This window comes from Centrocercus urophasianus, unplaced genomic scaffold, assembly GCF_019232065.1.
Source record: "Centrocercus urophasianus isolate 14NV4802_14NV808 unplaced genomic scaffold, USGS_Curo_1.0 seq_14, whole genome shotgun sequence".
Taxonomy (NCBI): domain Eukaryota; kingdom Metazoa; phylum Chordata; class Aves; order Galliformes; family Phasianidae; genus Centrocercus; species Centrocercus urophasianus.
The window spans coordinates 30,183,889-30,196,020 of record NW_024884586.1 but is presented as its reverse complement, the minus strand read 5'-3'; the positions used below and the strand labels follow the sequence as shown (position 1 = coordinate 30,196,020).

Below are 12,132 nucleotides of genomic sequence, written 5' to 3'. Positions count from 1 at the left end.
CTGTATCACATGTGGTCAGTGCAGAGGATCAGAGGTTTCTGCACAGTGTTGTACTTTGTCCTGCTTTGAGCTCTCCAAGGGGCACTCAGCTACCATGAACTCATCCCCCACTTCAGTGTCACCTGTTAAATGAAGCGAAATCTCACATTACTTAATGGACAATCATTTATAGTTCTTTTAGATGCTCTTGACTGTCAGGAGAAAAATCTATTATTTCTGCCTATATCATAATTCAGAATTACCATGTTCAATTACCATCTGAGATCTTCCGGATTAAAAAAGATGGAGCCAAACCCCAGAAGCCCTGGATCTTCCCAGAGTTTTCCACAACTACTAGCTCTACATTCCCATCATCTTCCTTCGATATCTGCTATTAAACATCTGTTGAATTTCTCTGCTAATGCTTCAGGCACTCTGTAAAATCTAAACGTCTCTCAAAAGAAGCAGGTGCTGATACATGAGGAATGCTGAACACGCAGATTTATTCTTCGCCTCCTTCAGGGCAACTGCCAAATTCTACTGATGCATGGAGCATAGAAAACCATTTGTTATCAGTCACCTCATCATGATTTTCACTCTGCGCTGGCAGGTGAGTTTGGAATTTTTTGTTTTTTATATCAAAAACATTTTAATGCCAAGAAGTTTAATGAAGGCTGGTCTTTCCCTCCTCCCCACATTTAATAACTACTAAACCTCATCTTGTTGATCCTGTCACTCATTTCACGTTTCATACAAGATTATGAAGCAGCTCTATTTTTGGTTCTAAGCGCCAACACTTGTTGGCATGTCATTTTATGGACCATTTGTCTCCTCAGCTCTATCCTGTATCTCACTGAAAATTTTACTAACTATTCCCTATAAAGTCCCCTCCATCCCCAAAAGAAAGCAGTCCTTTACCAAGAACATGAGCTAAAACTTAGCAAATCTTCCCTTAATAACTGTAAGATTGCTACATAAACATACACTTAGCGCATATATTTACATTCTTCTACAGCTTCTATTTTGTGCTAACATCCCAGCCTCTGGCACCACTCTGGTTTTCACACTTGTGCCGTCCAAACGATATAACCTCCATTTGGCTTCAGACAGATGCTTTGTGCCTCTACATCACACTACCCAGGGTAATATCCTCAGAACTGAACGTACATACCATCATTCTCATCATAATGTTTGGATATTTTGCTGATGTTGAAAAGGGATATCAACAGATATTGCTGGACACCTGGACTTCTGATGTTTTATACTACAGACTATTTGCACAAGATTATTTCTGTTTTTCTACCTAGGAAGAAGGGGATTGAAGGATTATCACGTTTCTTCCTGATCTCTAGCCCAATAGGATCTTCAGCTGCACTTCCCATCCCCACCAAAACTTAAGGCCAACAGTCCAAGATGATCTTTGTTGGTTGAATTCTAACTGCTTAGAAAATATTAGCAAAGCAACTGACAAAGTGTTTTGCCCAGATGTCTGACACAATCTGATCTCTTCAAAACTGCTCACTTATAACTGCTGCTAGCCGAAATGCAAACTCTTCAGTGTTTCCACAGATTTTATTTTTTTTTTTTAAACTGCTCTTAAAAACGCATCACTGATGTGTTTCAGGGACACACTTCAGTGGAAAGTCTAACATCACAATGCTCTGGAAAGCCTAATTATACACAGTTGGCTGAAAATAAGTGCTAACTTAAAAACTTCAGAAAACTTTTTTTAGAAAGAAAAAGAATACTGGTTGAACAAGCTCATCTTCTAATTGTCTTTATTTTTTACTAGCACTTATCAATGGCAGACACAAAGAGAAGTGAGAAGCTTTATGTATACGTTTCACAGACTCACTTTTTTGTTGCAACTTGGGGAGTGTGTGCCAAGCTGGACTGACACTTCAGTGTTGTGTTATTATTATAGTTTGCTAATGTGCCATATTAAAACAAACAAACAAAAAACAACAACACAATTTCCTTTTTCCAAACCAAAAGTGACTATTAATCATCAAAACAAGTAAAGCTAACCAAATGACAGCATTTCAGTACAATTCTAAATCCATAATTTCTCTGACAAACATTTTCACAATCTAAGAAACAACCTAAGAGCTGAATACAGGTTTCTTGTGCATGATAATCAGCATGCAGAAACACATTCCCAAAGGTTATTTCAGCTTGCAGCTCAGCCTGGTGTTCCTGCAGCCACTAAACAACCCTGCAATCTGCGGGGATGGCTGTATTTCTCTGTCAGGTTGTAAAGCATAGGGGTGCTATTGTACAGACATATGTCAGAGCCAGAGCACCATGACACACACACCCTTTGCATTGTTTTGGAATGTAAACATCAGTCCATCAGTTTCAAATAAGGAGTGCAGGATATGCATTGTACAGAGCAGACGCAACCCTAATCCAGCAGGTACATACTAATTGACAGCAAAAAAAGACAAAAACAAAACAACAACAACAAAAAACCCTCAAAAAAAGCATGCAGACCAAAAAAAAAAAAAAAAAAAACAAAAAACAAAAAAAAAACAAACAAAAAAAACCCTACAGCAAAACAATACCAAACAAACAAAAAAATTACTACCTCTAAAACAGTATCCTGCGCTGTCTCTTTAATAGCTGTACCTCATCTCTTTAAATAAGTAACCCTTCCCACACTGCAGCAGTAATGAGTCTGCCTACAGGGCTGCATCTGGTAAACGTATTTCTAAAGAAATGTTTGCAGTTCAGGCATTCTTGAGTTTCACAGGCGACCCCACAAACGTCAGCAAACCTCGTCCACTGCAGCAAAGAGTCGGGCAGTGAACCACAGCGGCCGCACCGCGCCGCAGCTGGGACGTGCCCAAGAGCTACAGCCGCTAAGCAGGGGGCGGTGGGTGCCCATGTGGCGCTCAGATCCGCCCGGGGCTCCGCCTGCCGGCCCCACTCGGTCCCGGCATGCAGCGCACAGCGCCACCTGCTGGCGAGAGCCGCGTACTCAAGCTTGGCTGCTACTGCTGCATACGCGTTTAAGTGTAGGAAAATTTTAGAAAATCACCTGTATTTCTGCATGGTTTAGGATATAACAGGTGGCCTTCATTTCTACGATTCTACTCCTTGCCTTGCTGACTCTAGTCTGCTTTCCATTCCCGTTGGTCTCCCTGCCAGGAGAGCTGCTCACAGGCTGACAGGGAGTTGCTCTCCCCTTCAGTGCTGCCTGGGAAGGCCTGTGGCTCACCGAGGACTCGATGCAAGAAAAGAGATGGCATACATAGAAAGGACTCCACACCTTGTCCCTGCCTCCTCCTTTGTTAGCAAACGTGTAAGTCAGCCAAGAGGGACCAAGAGGGACCAACTGCTGCAGGACAGTGAGGTCAGACATTAAAATCAGGGGAAGACCTGTATCCCCTCCATCATAACACCCTAAACACCTCCCTAGAAGAAGAGGAGAAAAAGAGAGGAGACTACTCAGCCAGGAACACTGGGAACAGCCAAGAGACATAGCAGCAAGAAGGCTGGGATGCAGTGGTGAGTGACAAAACCCCAGCATTGTGGGACATCCCATAGAAGCAATGAGCAGTGGTGAAGGAAGACAAGCACACAGCCCTGACTAGGGCCCAGCTCTCCCCATGTAGCTTGTCCCCCTGAAGAGACTCATGGACAAAATCTCCTACACTGAACTCAGCTGTAAGTACTACAAAATCAGACTAGAATGCTTCCTTGCCTTTTTTCTTTTTTTTTTTTTTTTTTTTTTTTTTTTTTTTAACTGCAAGGAAAAACATAATTTGAAACCTGAAAGGTGGATTTTCATTTGCCAAATTCAAATTTTAATCCAAATGCATTTTAACATGTAACTAAGCACAACTATGGGGTTGCTGAGGTCTCTTTAAGGAACAGTTACATCAGTTGAGAAGGATGTAGGTGTGGAACCACATCCTCTTTCATCATATATAATCAGGTGCAAAGGGAAAAGTTTAACTTCAGGATTCCTGTGGTTTAATGAAAATAAATGCCATTACAAACACATCCACACAGACAGATCTATTAATAAGTGTTTATTTTCCTTTAGACGTAGATCATGCAAGTATTTAACTACTTCAAGACTCATTTTTATTCTATCTTAACTGTTTACACTGACAGCAAGCTCATGGTATCCTGACAATTAGCAGCAAAATAATAATAAAAAAATTAAGTGGAATAAAAGTTGACATATGTGAAAGCAGATGCTAATTGGATTCTGACTATTGATTCTACTTTGCTTACACTGAATGTCTTTGAAACCACCTCGGTCAATCATCTAGTAATAATCTGAATAAAGAAATTCAGTACCAGGAAACATTTCTGTATGAGGTACCATACTTCAAAACACAACATAAAACAATTTCACCTACTGCCTAAGTAGAACTGCATCATTTTCCCACAACTTTAAATCAGCTGCCCAGTAGACAGAAACACACGTGTCTTTATTTTTGTTTTATTTAGTTTGTTACCAGATGGCATACTGAAACTGCGGGGATTCAGACTGAAACCTGTCCTTCCCATGTTTCACATTTATTTATTTTTGAGAAAGATACATCCAGTAGATCTTAAAGCTGTGGTAGATGTTTCATAGTACTATTTTCCTCTTTCCAAGGAAGATACAAAGCAGCAAACACGTAGTGCTTGTATCAACCTCTTCAGATAAGCTGTTACAGTTGGTGTTACAGCTGGAAAGATTATCATGGCAAAAATGGGAAAAGAAACGAACAGGGAAGGAATGCTTACCTGTACCCAAAGATCTAGGTTCACAGGAAGGACTCCACGGAGGAGGGAACTCCAGAAAGAGATCCTTCCCCAGTCGCAGTCAGCCCTTAAATGGGGTCTACAGGGGGGGCAGCCAGGCTCCACCCCTTCTGGTCACACAGGTGAATTGCCTTCACCTGTGCTCCCATGGCTGACTTAGTCCTTTCCTCAGGTGATCAATTAGTGGTTCAGGCTGTGACTCAACAGTTCCCATACACAAGGGAAGCCACAACCTTACAATGGCAAATGGAAGAACTTCCTCCATCTGCACATAACACACACAAGTACATTACAGCTAACCACAATGAAGATACTGCTTTGTTTCTCATGCTTGTATCTTAGAATTTACATAAACAAGTTAACACATTCTCACCTATCAAGAACTTAATGCTGAAAAATCCTATAGAAGCAGCAATTTCTGCTTACTTGAATGCAAATCACAAAGACACCACACTGAGAAACAGAATCCTAAAGCAAGTGCAGCTGTAGATCATAAAAATCAGAAATTAAGAACTGTACTTGAGAAAATAAACATTCCTCTCTAGAAGTAATACTAATAACTTTAACAGAGGATAAATATAATTTATGCAGTGACAGCAATAAAAAATGACAACGTTCAGACAGGATACTCCACTAGGATATGTATCTCCTCTACATTTCACCATCCAATCTCTTTCACATAAGACTAGCTGTACATTTTAAAAAATATTTTATAAAATTTATATCTACAAATGCCATTACTGAGAGAACTGAATGCTTAAAATGAAAATACTTAAATTTGCATAGCTGCCTTAAATAGCATTTAAATCACCACTAGAAAGTCCTAGAGCAATTTTCCAGTTATGCTCAGTCAGCACTTTCACGTCTCTAAGGACACTCAGCTAGAAGTTGAGTTACCACTCTCCTTTGGGAAGTACGCTTACCTTTCTACACATCAATTAAGCTTCTCAATCTAAAAACAAGGGGGAACAAAAAAAGAAAAACATGACACAAACTGGTATTTACTATCAGATGTGATGTGTAAGCAGCAAGAAGACTTTCACTTTCTCATCTGTTGGTAGGTTAGAATTCACAAAGAGAGAGAAGGCAAATATACAATTTGGAAACAGTGTAAAGAAAGCAAGTTAGAGCTGGTGACTCCCAGAGGAAACAAACCACAGACACCTAGAGGAGCAGTCAATATTCATTATACAAATATTTATACACATTAAACTTGTTCACTAGAAACTGAAATGAGGAATAATAATGTTTTCCATTTTGCTCTGCCAAAATAAAAAATAAGTAATACTTTTCTTTTACAAACATATCAACTGCCATGCCCTATTCCCTCTCCCTAAACCAATCCAAGCCAACCCAGTACAATTTTTTAGATTCATGGTTAACAACAGAAATTATGGATTTGGTCCCACAAAGTGAAATCCACACATATATCCAACCACGAAGCAGTTCGTCAGCACTTAACCCTGTCTTTACAAGTGGACATTGTTATTTATAAACTAAAATACAAACCAACATACATCACTGGATTTTTACGTTTTAAAAAGACCATTAAAAATTCAATCTGTTGCCTTCAAGTGCAGCAATCCTTGATCCCTTACTAAGCTTCCTCGTGGCAGAGCATAACAGAATCTGCAATTTATACTCTCACACAACCGTGCTCTCCTTCCATGAATTCTGACAGGAACTGCCACCCCCTTCCTCCACAGAACTAATCGATAACCAAACATTTTAATCTTTCTTTGTCCCAGTGTTACACTACTGAGGCAGATTAGATTTTTCTAATTTATTTCACACTTAACATTTAAATTAGAGCATAGCTGGCTGAAATATTACAACTTAAATGAATGTGTAACTTAAAGATCAAATTCTATCCTCAACAGATTTACATAAAAGGACAGAAAGGATAACATTTGTCTACCAGCATGTTACGTGGATCTCCTTAACTCAATTTACTACGGATTTCATGGTGCAAGAATTAATGCCCCTCCAGGAACTGAAGTCATTACCAATTACTTCTCCCACACCTACAACATAATCCTATTTCCCTGTAACTAGTGGAAGTTTTGCCGCTCGCCTGAAGGCAAGTTGTGTTTGTTCCTTGATTTGTTAGTCTAGCAAGTGGTACTCTAGCTAAACGATGCCACAGATGAGGGCTTCTTTCTAATAAGAAAATAACATTAAGAACCAGTGTGATGTAATTTATTGCCTGCTAAAATTGTGATTCCCATACATATTGATAATTTTAACTATGCAAAAAGTTGCCAACAGAATTATGTTTGTCAATGTGAACTTCTAGTATAAATTTTATCGACAACAAACATAGATTCTTTTTTTGTGTCCTTTTTTCTTTAGACAATTCCCTAAAAACCAGAATCAATGTCCTACAGGTGAAAGCTCCTTTTTTTATATCTTCTCAATACTCCTTTTCGTTACAGGACTGCCCAACAGGCTGATGCATACCAACACTGTCAGATGCACTCTCATTCTAAATGGATTCCCAATATATATAGAAACACTTTTCTTTTTAAGAATTGCCTAAACAAGAAAATGCGTATCTGCTGGCCTACAGGTTGACTTGGTTTTATTTTTTGACTTGTTAAAATTGTGTTACTGCTGTGTTACACAGCACATTCACTCACAAAAGAGGAAGCCAGATGCTAGATCATCTTATGATGTTAGGCTGTATGTTCACATGGGGATTCCACCATTCATCCCCTTCCCTAGAAAAACACACATGTAAGTGGTGTGCAATCTATGCCACCACCCTGCAGTAATTACTATTTTCCATTTTAACCTGGTTGTTTTTTTTTTAACCTGTCCTTAACAAACATATAAAAGTCTACGTTAAGTGGCACCATGGCAAACACAAGTCTGCTGCTATGGTTTCATACTATGGACCACAATGCCAGCAGGGAGCATGCAAACCATCTTACCATGTAACAAATTGGTGGATCAAAGTAGCACAGATCCCTCTCAATAAATGAGCGTGCACACTGGCTCCTTTCACAGCTGAGTCCCTTCCTTCAAAAGGAATGGGCCACTGCCACAGATGATACTTCCAGGAGTTGCAAAATTACCATGTGCCAAAGTTTGTTAACACACTGGAGCCCAGGTTTTGTGGGTTTTTTTGTTTGTTTCTTTCTTTTAAATAAGTTTTTAAACACTTATTGCCCTTTACTCTCAGCTCATGTCTATCTTCCTTCTTTTGATTCTTGTGATCAATTAATAACTTAATGATTATTTCCACGTATCAGCATCAAAACCATGTTTTCACCCCTCTGTCACTTTCTATCATGCTCTGAATGTTTCTTTGTGTTTCTCCAACTTCATGACTCTCAAAAACACAACATGCTAATGACCAGGGCTGGGTCAGAGAGTATTAACTCCACACTCCCGTAACTGCCAGAAACCTAACTGCCTAGGTGCAAGGAGAGCCCAACAAAATTGTTAAATTGTTTTCTTTCTTTTTTTTTTTTTTTTTGGTCAAGTAAATCAATTAATACCCTTATCAGGTATTTCTAATATAGCATAGAATGACTTCTAAAAATGGATAGAGAATAACAAAATGCAAAGAACAAGAGTAACACTTCCTTCTCCAAAAGGAGAAAAGTAATAATTTAAACAAAATAACCATATCAAGAAGTCTAGTTAGTTCTGAAAACTGGGGATGAATATTTTTTAAAGTTTCATTTTCTACCCACTAAGATGGGAGAGTTATTCTCATTGCGAACTGTGACGGGATCAGAAATAGGCTATAAAAAGAAATGCGGTGTTGCTGCATGAAAAACTTTAACAATTTCAAAAAGGGTATACAGAAATGCACACAATAAGGAGTTGTTCATTAAATATAAGAGACTACATCACCTTCTTGACACCGAGATCCACTAGCTTGGTTTGAGGTTTACCAGTCTGGGCATTTAGAATAAACTAGACAAAACAAGTAAGAAACGGGCAGGAGGGTGCTTTGCTCCCGTCTGTTCTTGCCACAGGCAAGCAAAGTTCTGGGAAGGGCTGCAGTCCCTTCAGTAATGCTGGCACTGTTCAGATGCAGCACAGCTTTACAGCTCCATCTCTTTCCCCCAAGCCTGCAGCAGAAGTTGTTCTTTCTAAAATACGGTACATGATACTGCTCAGCCCTTCCATTCACTTACTATATTGCACCTAGAGCTACAGTCACTTATCCTCAGCTGGACAGGTAAGGCAAACGCATCACTTTCAAGAGAATGAAATCCGCGATGAGCAGAAGAGCTGCTTCCCACCACGCTCACAGAACTGCTCGTGTACAAGGGTCAGCTTCACACCTCTGCCTAATGGCTGAAGGGCTTCACTGTGTATGGCTACCTTTTGTTATGAAAACAAAACCAAAATAAAAACAGAATGGCCAGCCACTTCACACATTATGTTTATCTTAACAATTTAGACTTCGTTTAACTTTCCCTAAAAGTTTACAAAACATTTAAGTCAATGACACAGCGTGTTTAAATGAACAAAGATAAAAACGGTGGTTCCTGTCGATCCAAGGGTGCGCACTGCCATAGTAAAATATGTCCTCAAAGACAGACAGAAACAATCCTGCAAATAGCTTGCACTCAAAAAATATTGCTCCTTGCTTCAAATGAAATAGACCTTTACAGCATCATTAAGGAAACAGGCTCCTATGAAGCTTACTTGAAGTGCAAAACACATGGGAACTTCTTAAAGATGTTTTTCTTAAGTCATGAATTTTCAAAACAGAAGCACAGACTTACAAGCTTTACTTTGGTATTTGTTAATGCGTGTGGGTGTTTTTTTTTGTCTGTTTTTCCTCTCTTTTTAACACATTACAATTCTGAGTGCTGCCCGCAACCCGTTCTTGCTTGACTATAATACCCAGCTCCGACCTTCCCGGTTTGCTCGGGGAGAAGTAACCCCAAACTCCCCCCGTGACTTTTCCTCCCCGGAGGAGCAGCTGCCCATGGTGCCCTCTCCCACCAAGCTGACACCATTTTGCACTCCGAGCCGCGTACCCCTGCGCCGCCAACTCGCTTCCCACTTTCCCAGCCATACAGGGAACGACCAGCGCTCCTCCAACGACGCGCACCCTCGTCCCGCACAGCCGCTGACCCGGCGGCAGAGCAGGCCCGGCGGGAGGCGGGGAGGGCCGAGGGGGCGGAGAAGCACTGCGGGCACAGCGCGGGGCCCCACCGCAGGAGAAGGGCCGAGCTGGAACCCGAGCGCCGCGGAGCAGCCGAAGGAAGCGCCCCGCCAGCCCCGTTACCTGAGCGCTCCTCCCCCGCGGGCAAGCTGCCGGCGTGCAGCCTTCACAACAAAGCCCGAGAGCTGCGGCCGCGGCAGGAGGAGGGCCGAACGCACCACCCCCACGAGCGCGCAGCGTGGAAGGGCCGGCGGTGGGGCCGCGGTCTGAGGGCGGGGCCCGGCGGCACGGCACGGCACGGCACGGCTGCGGGGGTGGCTGCGGACTCGGGCCGGGCGATGCAGGGCAGCCGGCGCCGCCGTGCGGGCGGGAGAGGTAGCGCAAGGCTGAGGTCTGCTGGGCGGTGTGCGGACACAGCTGGCGTCTGGCAGGCTTGTCCTCCCGTGCGCGGGAAAATGTTGTTTTCTTTTGGAGGGGTTAGCGATGGAGTGCTGCCCAGACTGGCGAGGAGCGGTATTCCCCGCCTATGGAGAGAGAAGTGCTGCCAAGGCCATGGAGAGCCGCATTGGTTTGGGAAGAGGCCACGTGGAAATGGGATTAAGCCTGGAAGTGCTTTGGGAAACCTACATAATGGGAACGCTGCCTATTGAGGAAGCATAGGGAGGAAGAAATGCAATATATATATGTGAGAATTTAATGGTGACGGGGTCAACACATTTGTGTTTTAAATACAAGCAAATTTTTATGTAAACCTTTTTGTTGCAGCGACACCTTGTGCACACAACAACTCTAACCAAACACCTTCATCTGGCCAACTCCAAATTTTCTTGACTGTTGAACAACTCCAACAAGTCTAGCTTAATACCTGATTTGCTATTTGTAATAAAAAAGCATTGCACAGTGAGACCTACATCCCTGCAATAAGTGAAGTAGTGATGTTTCAGCATCTGCTTTTTGTTGATACCAAACACTGGAGAACTGGTGATCCTGCTGTATTTAATTGAGCAGCAGTCTCAAAGTGCAAAACCAAGGGAAATGATGCTAATGTTAATGAAACACTGAAGTTGAGATTTCAATTACTTAAATGCCAACACATTATAAGTTCTTTAATTTTAGGAAGTTATTCTGCATTCCCACAGCAATTCCCACTCTGCTCTTACATATATTAAAGAATTCAAGTTACTGCTTGTTTGCTGATGCTTGCAAATTATCTAACTGAATATTATAGCTCAGTTTTATTGTTTTATTAACTCTTTTGTGTATATTTTGTGTGTTCTTGTGTTTTACAGTAACGATAAAAACTTCCCTTTTCTCTTTGTTCTGAATTGTTGAAGGCTGCATTTCATTTTATCCTTGGAACTTCCGGTCACTTAGCAACGTTTGTTGCTAAACTATCACAACAGACACGCACACACTCCACAAACCAACTTATCAGAACAACACTTCAAGAGCAGACTTCATGGAAGCATTTTCCAAATATATATTTTATTAAGTTATATTTAAGTTTTGACTTCCAAATTCCAAGGTACCTGCAATTGCTTCTCAAAACAGGAAAACGTTTGCAAAGGTTTGGCAAATGATTCTCAGAAAGGCAAATTAAGGGGATGAAACTACTGCAGTTTCAAAACCTTATGCACAAAACCCATTTGTAGGCTGTTAAAGAATCCTCCCTTCTCAAATTGCACCTCATCACAGAACATTATAGGTTTTTGTGTGTACACAGGTTATTTCCCAGTGAAAGAGGTGGACTGCAGATCCCTTTTCTAACAGAAAAAGAACTGAGTACCAACATTTGCTTTCAGTAGCTGTGCTGCAGGAATATATAATATGCATCTTGTTACAAATAATGCTTTTAAGAGACTTTAGACTTCTTGACTTGGTGAGATAACAGCAAAATGTGGTGGTGTTGTCTTCTTTTTTATTTGTTTGGTTTTGTTTTCCCTCTAGTGAAGAGAAAAAATAAGGATGCAAAAACTATCTTTCTTTTCCCTTTCTTTTGGAGATGTGCCAGCAAATCTAGCCTAGTTTTATTTCATAAAGTTCAAGGTTATTAATGGAATCACTTTGAAGATAATGTTAAGGATTTCTGACTGAAAAGGAATATTCTTGTCTGCGTTAGCATTGTAGAGCTCTTAGCAAGAAAACAAATTAAACCCAAGTTATCCGAGTGGTTAACAGCAATCTAGAATCTTATTCAAGAGACATCTCATTTAAAATCTATGTTCTTAACTCTAATAAATGTACCATTGAGATCA

At 40.9% G+C, this 12,132-nt stretch overlaps 1 protein-coding gene across 7 annotated transcripts in view; it reads right to left on the bottom strand.

Moving 5' to 3' along the window:
• MIPOL1 (mirror-image polydactyly 1) overlaps nucleotides 1–10,085 on the bottom strand; it is a 175,195-nt gene extending 165,110 nt beyond the window's left edge. For 5 of the 7 annotated variants that reach the window (XM_042813682.1, XM_042813686.1, XM_042813687.1 and 2 more), the window contains exon 1: nucleotides 10,001–10,085. The gene's annotated coding sequence lies outside the window, so the exon portion shown is untranslated. The remainder of the gene's footprint in view (nucleotides 1–10,000) is intronic. The other 2 variants (XM_042813685.1, XM_042813684.1) reach the window with 2 other exon arrangements.
• Nucleotides 10,086–12,132: the final 2,047 nt, after the last annotated feature.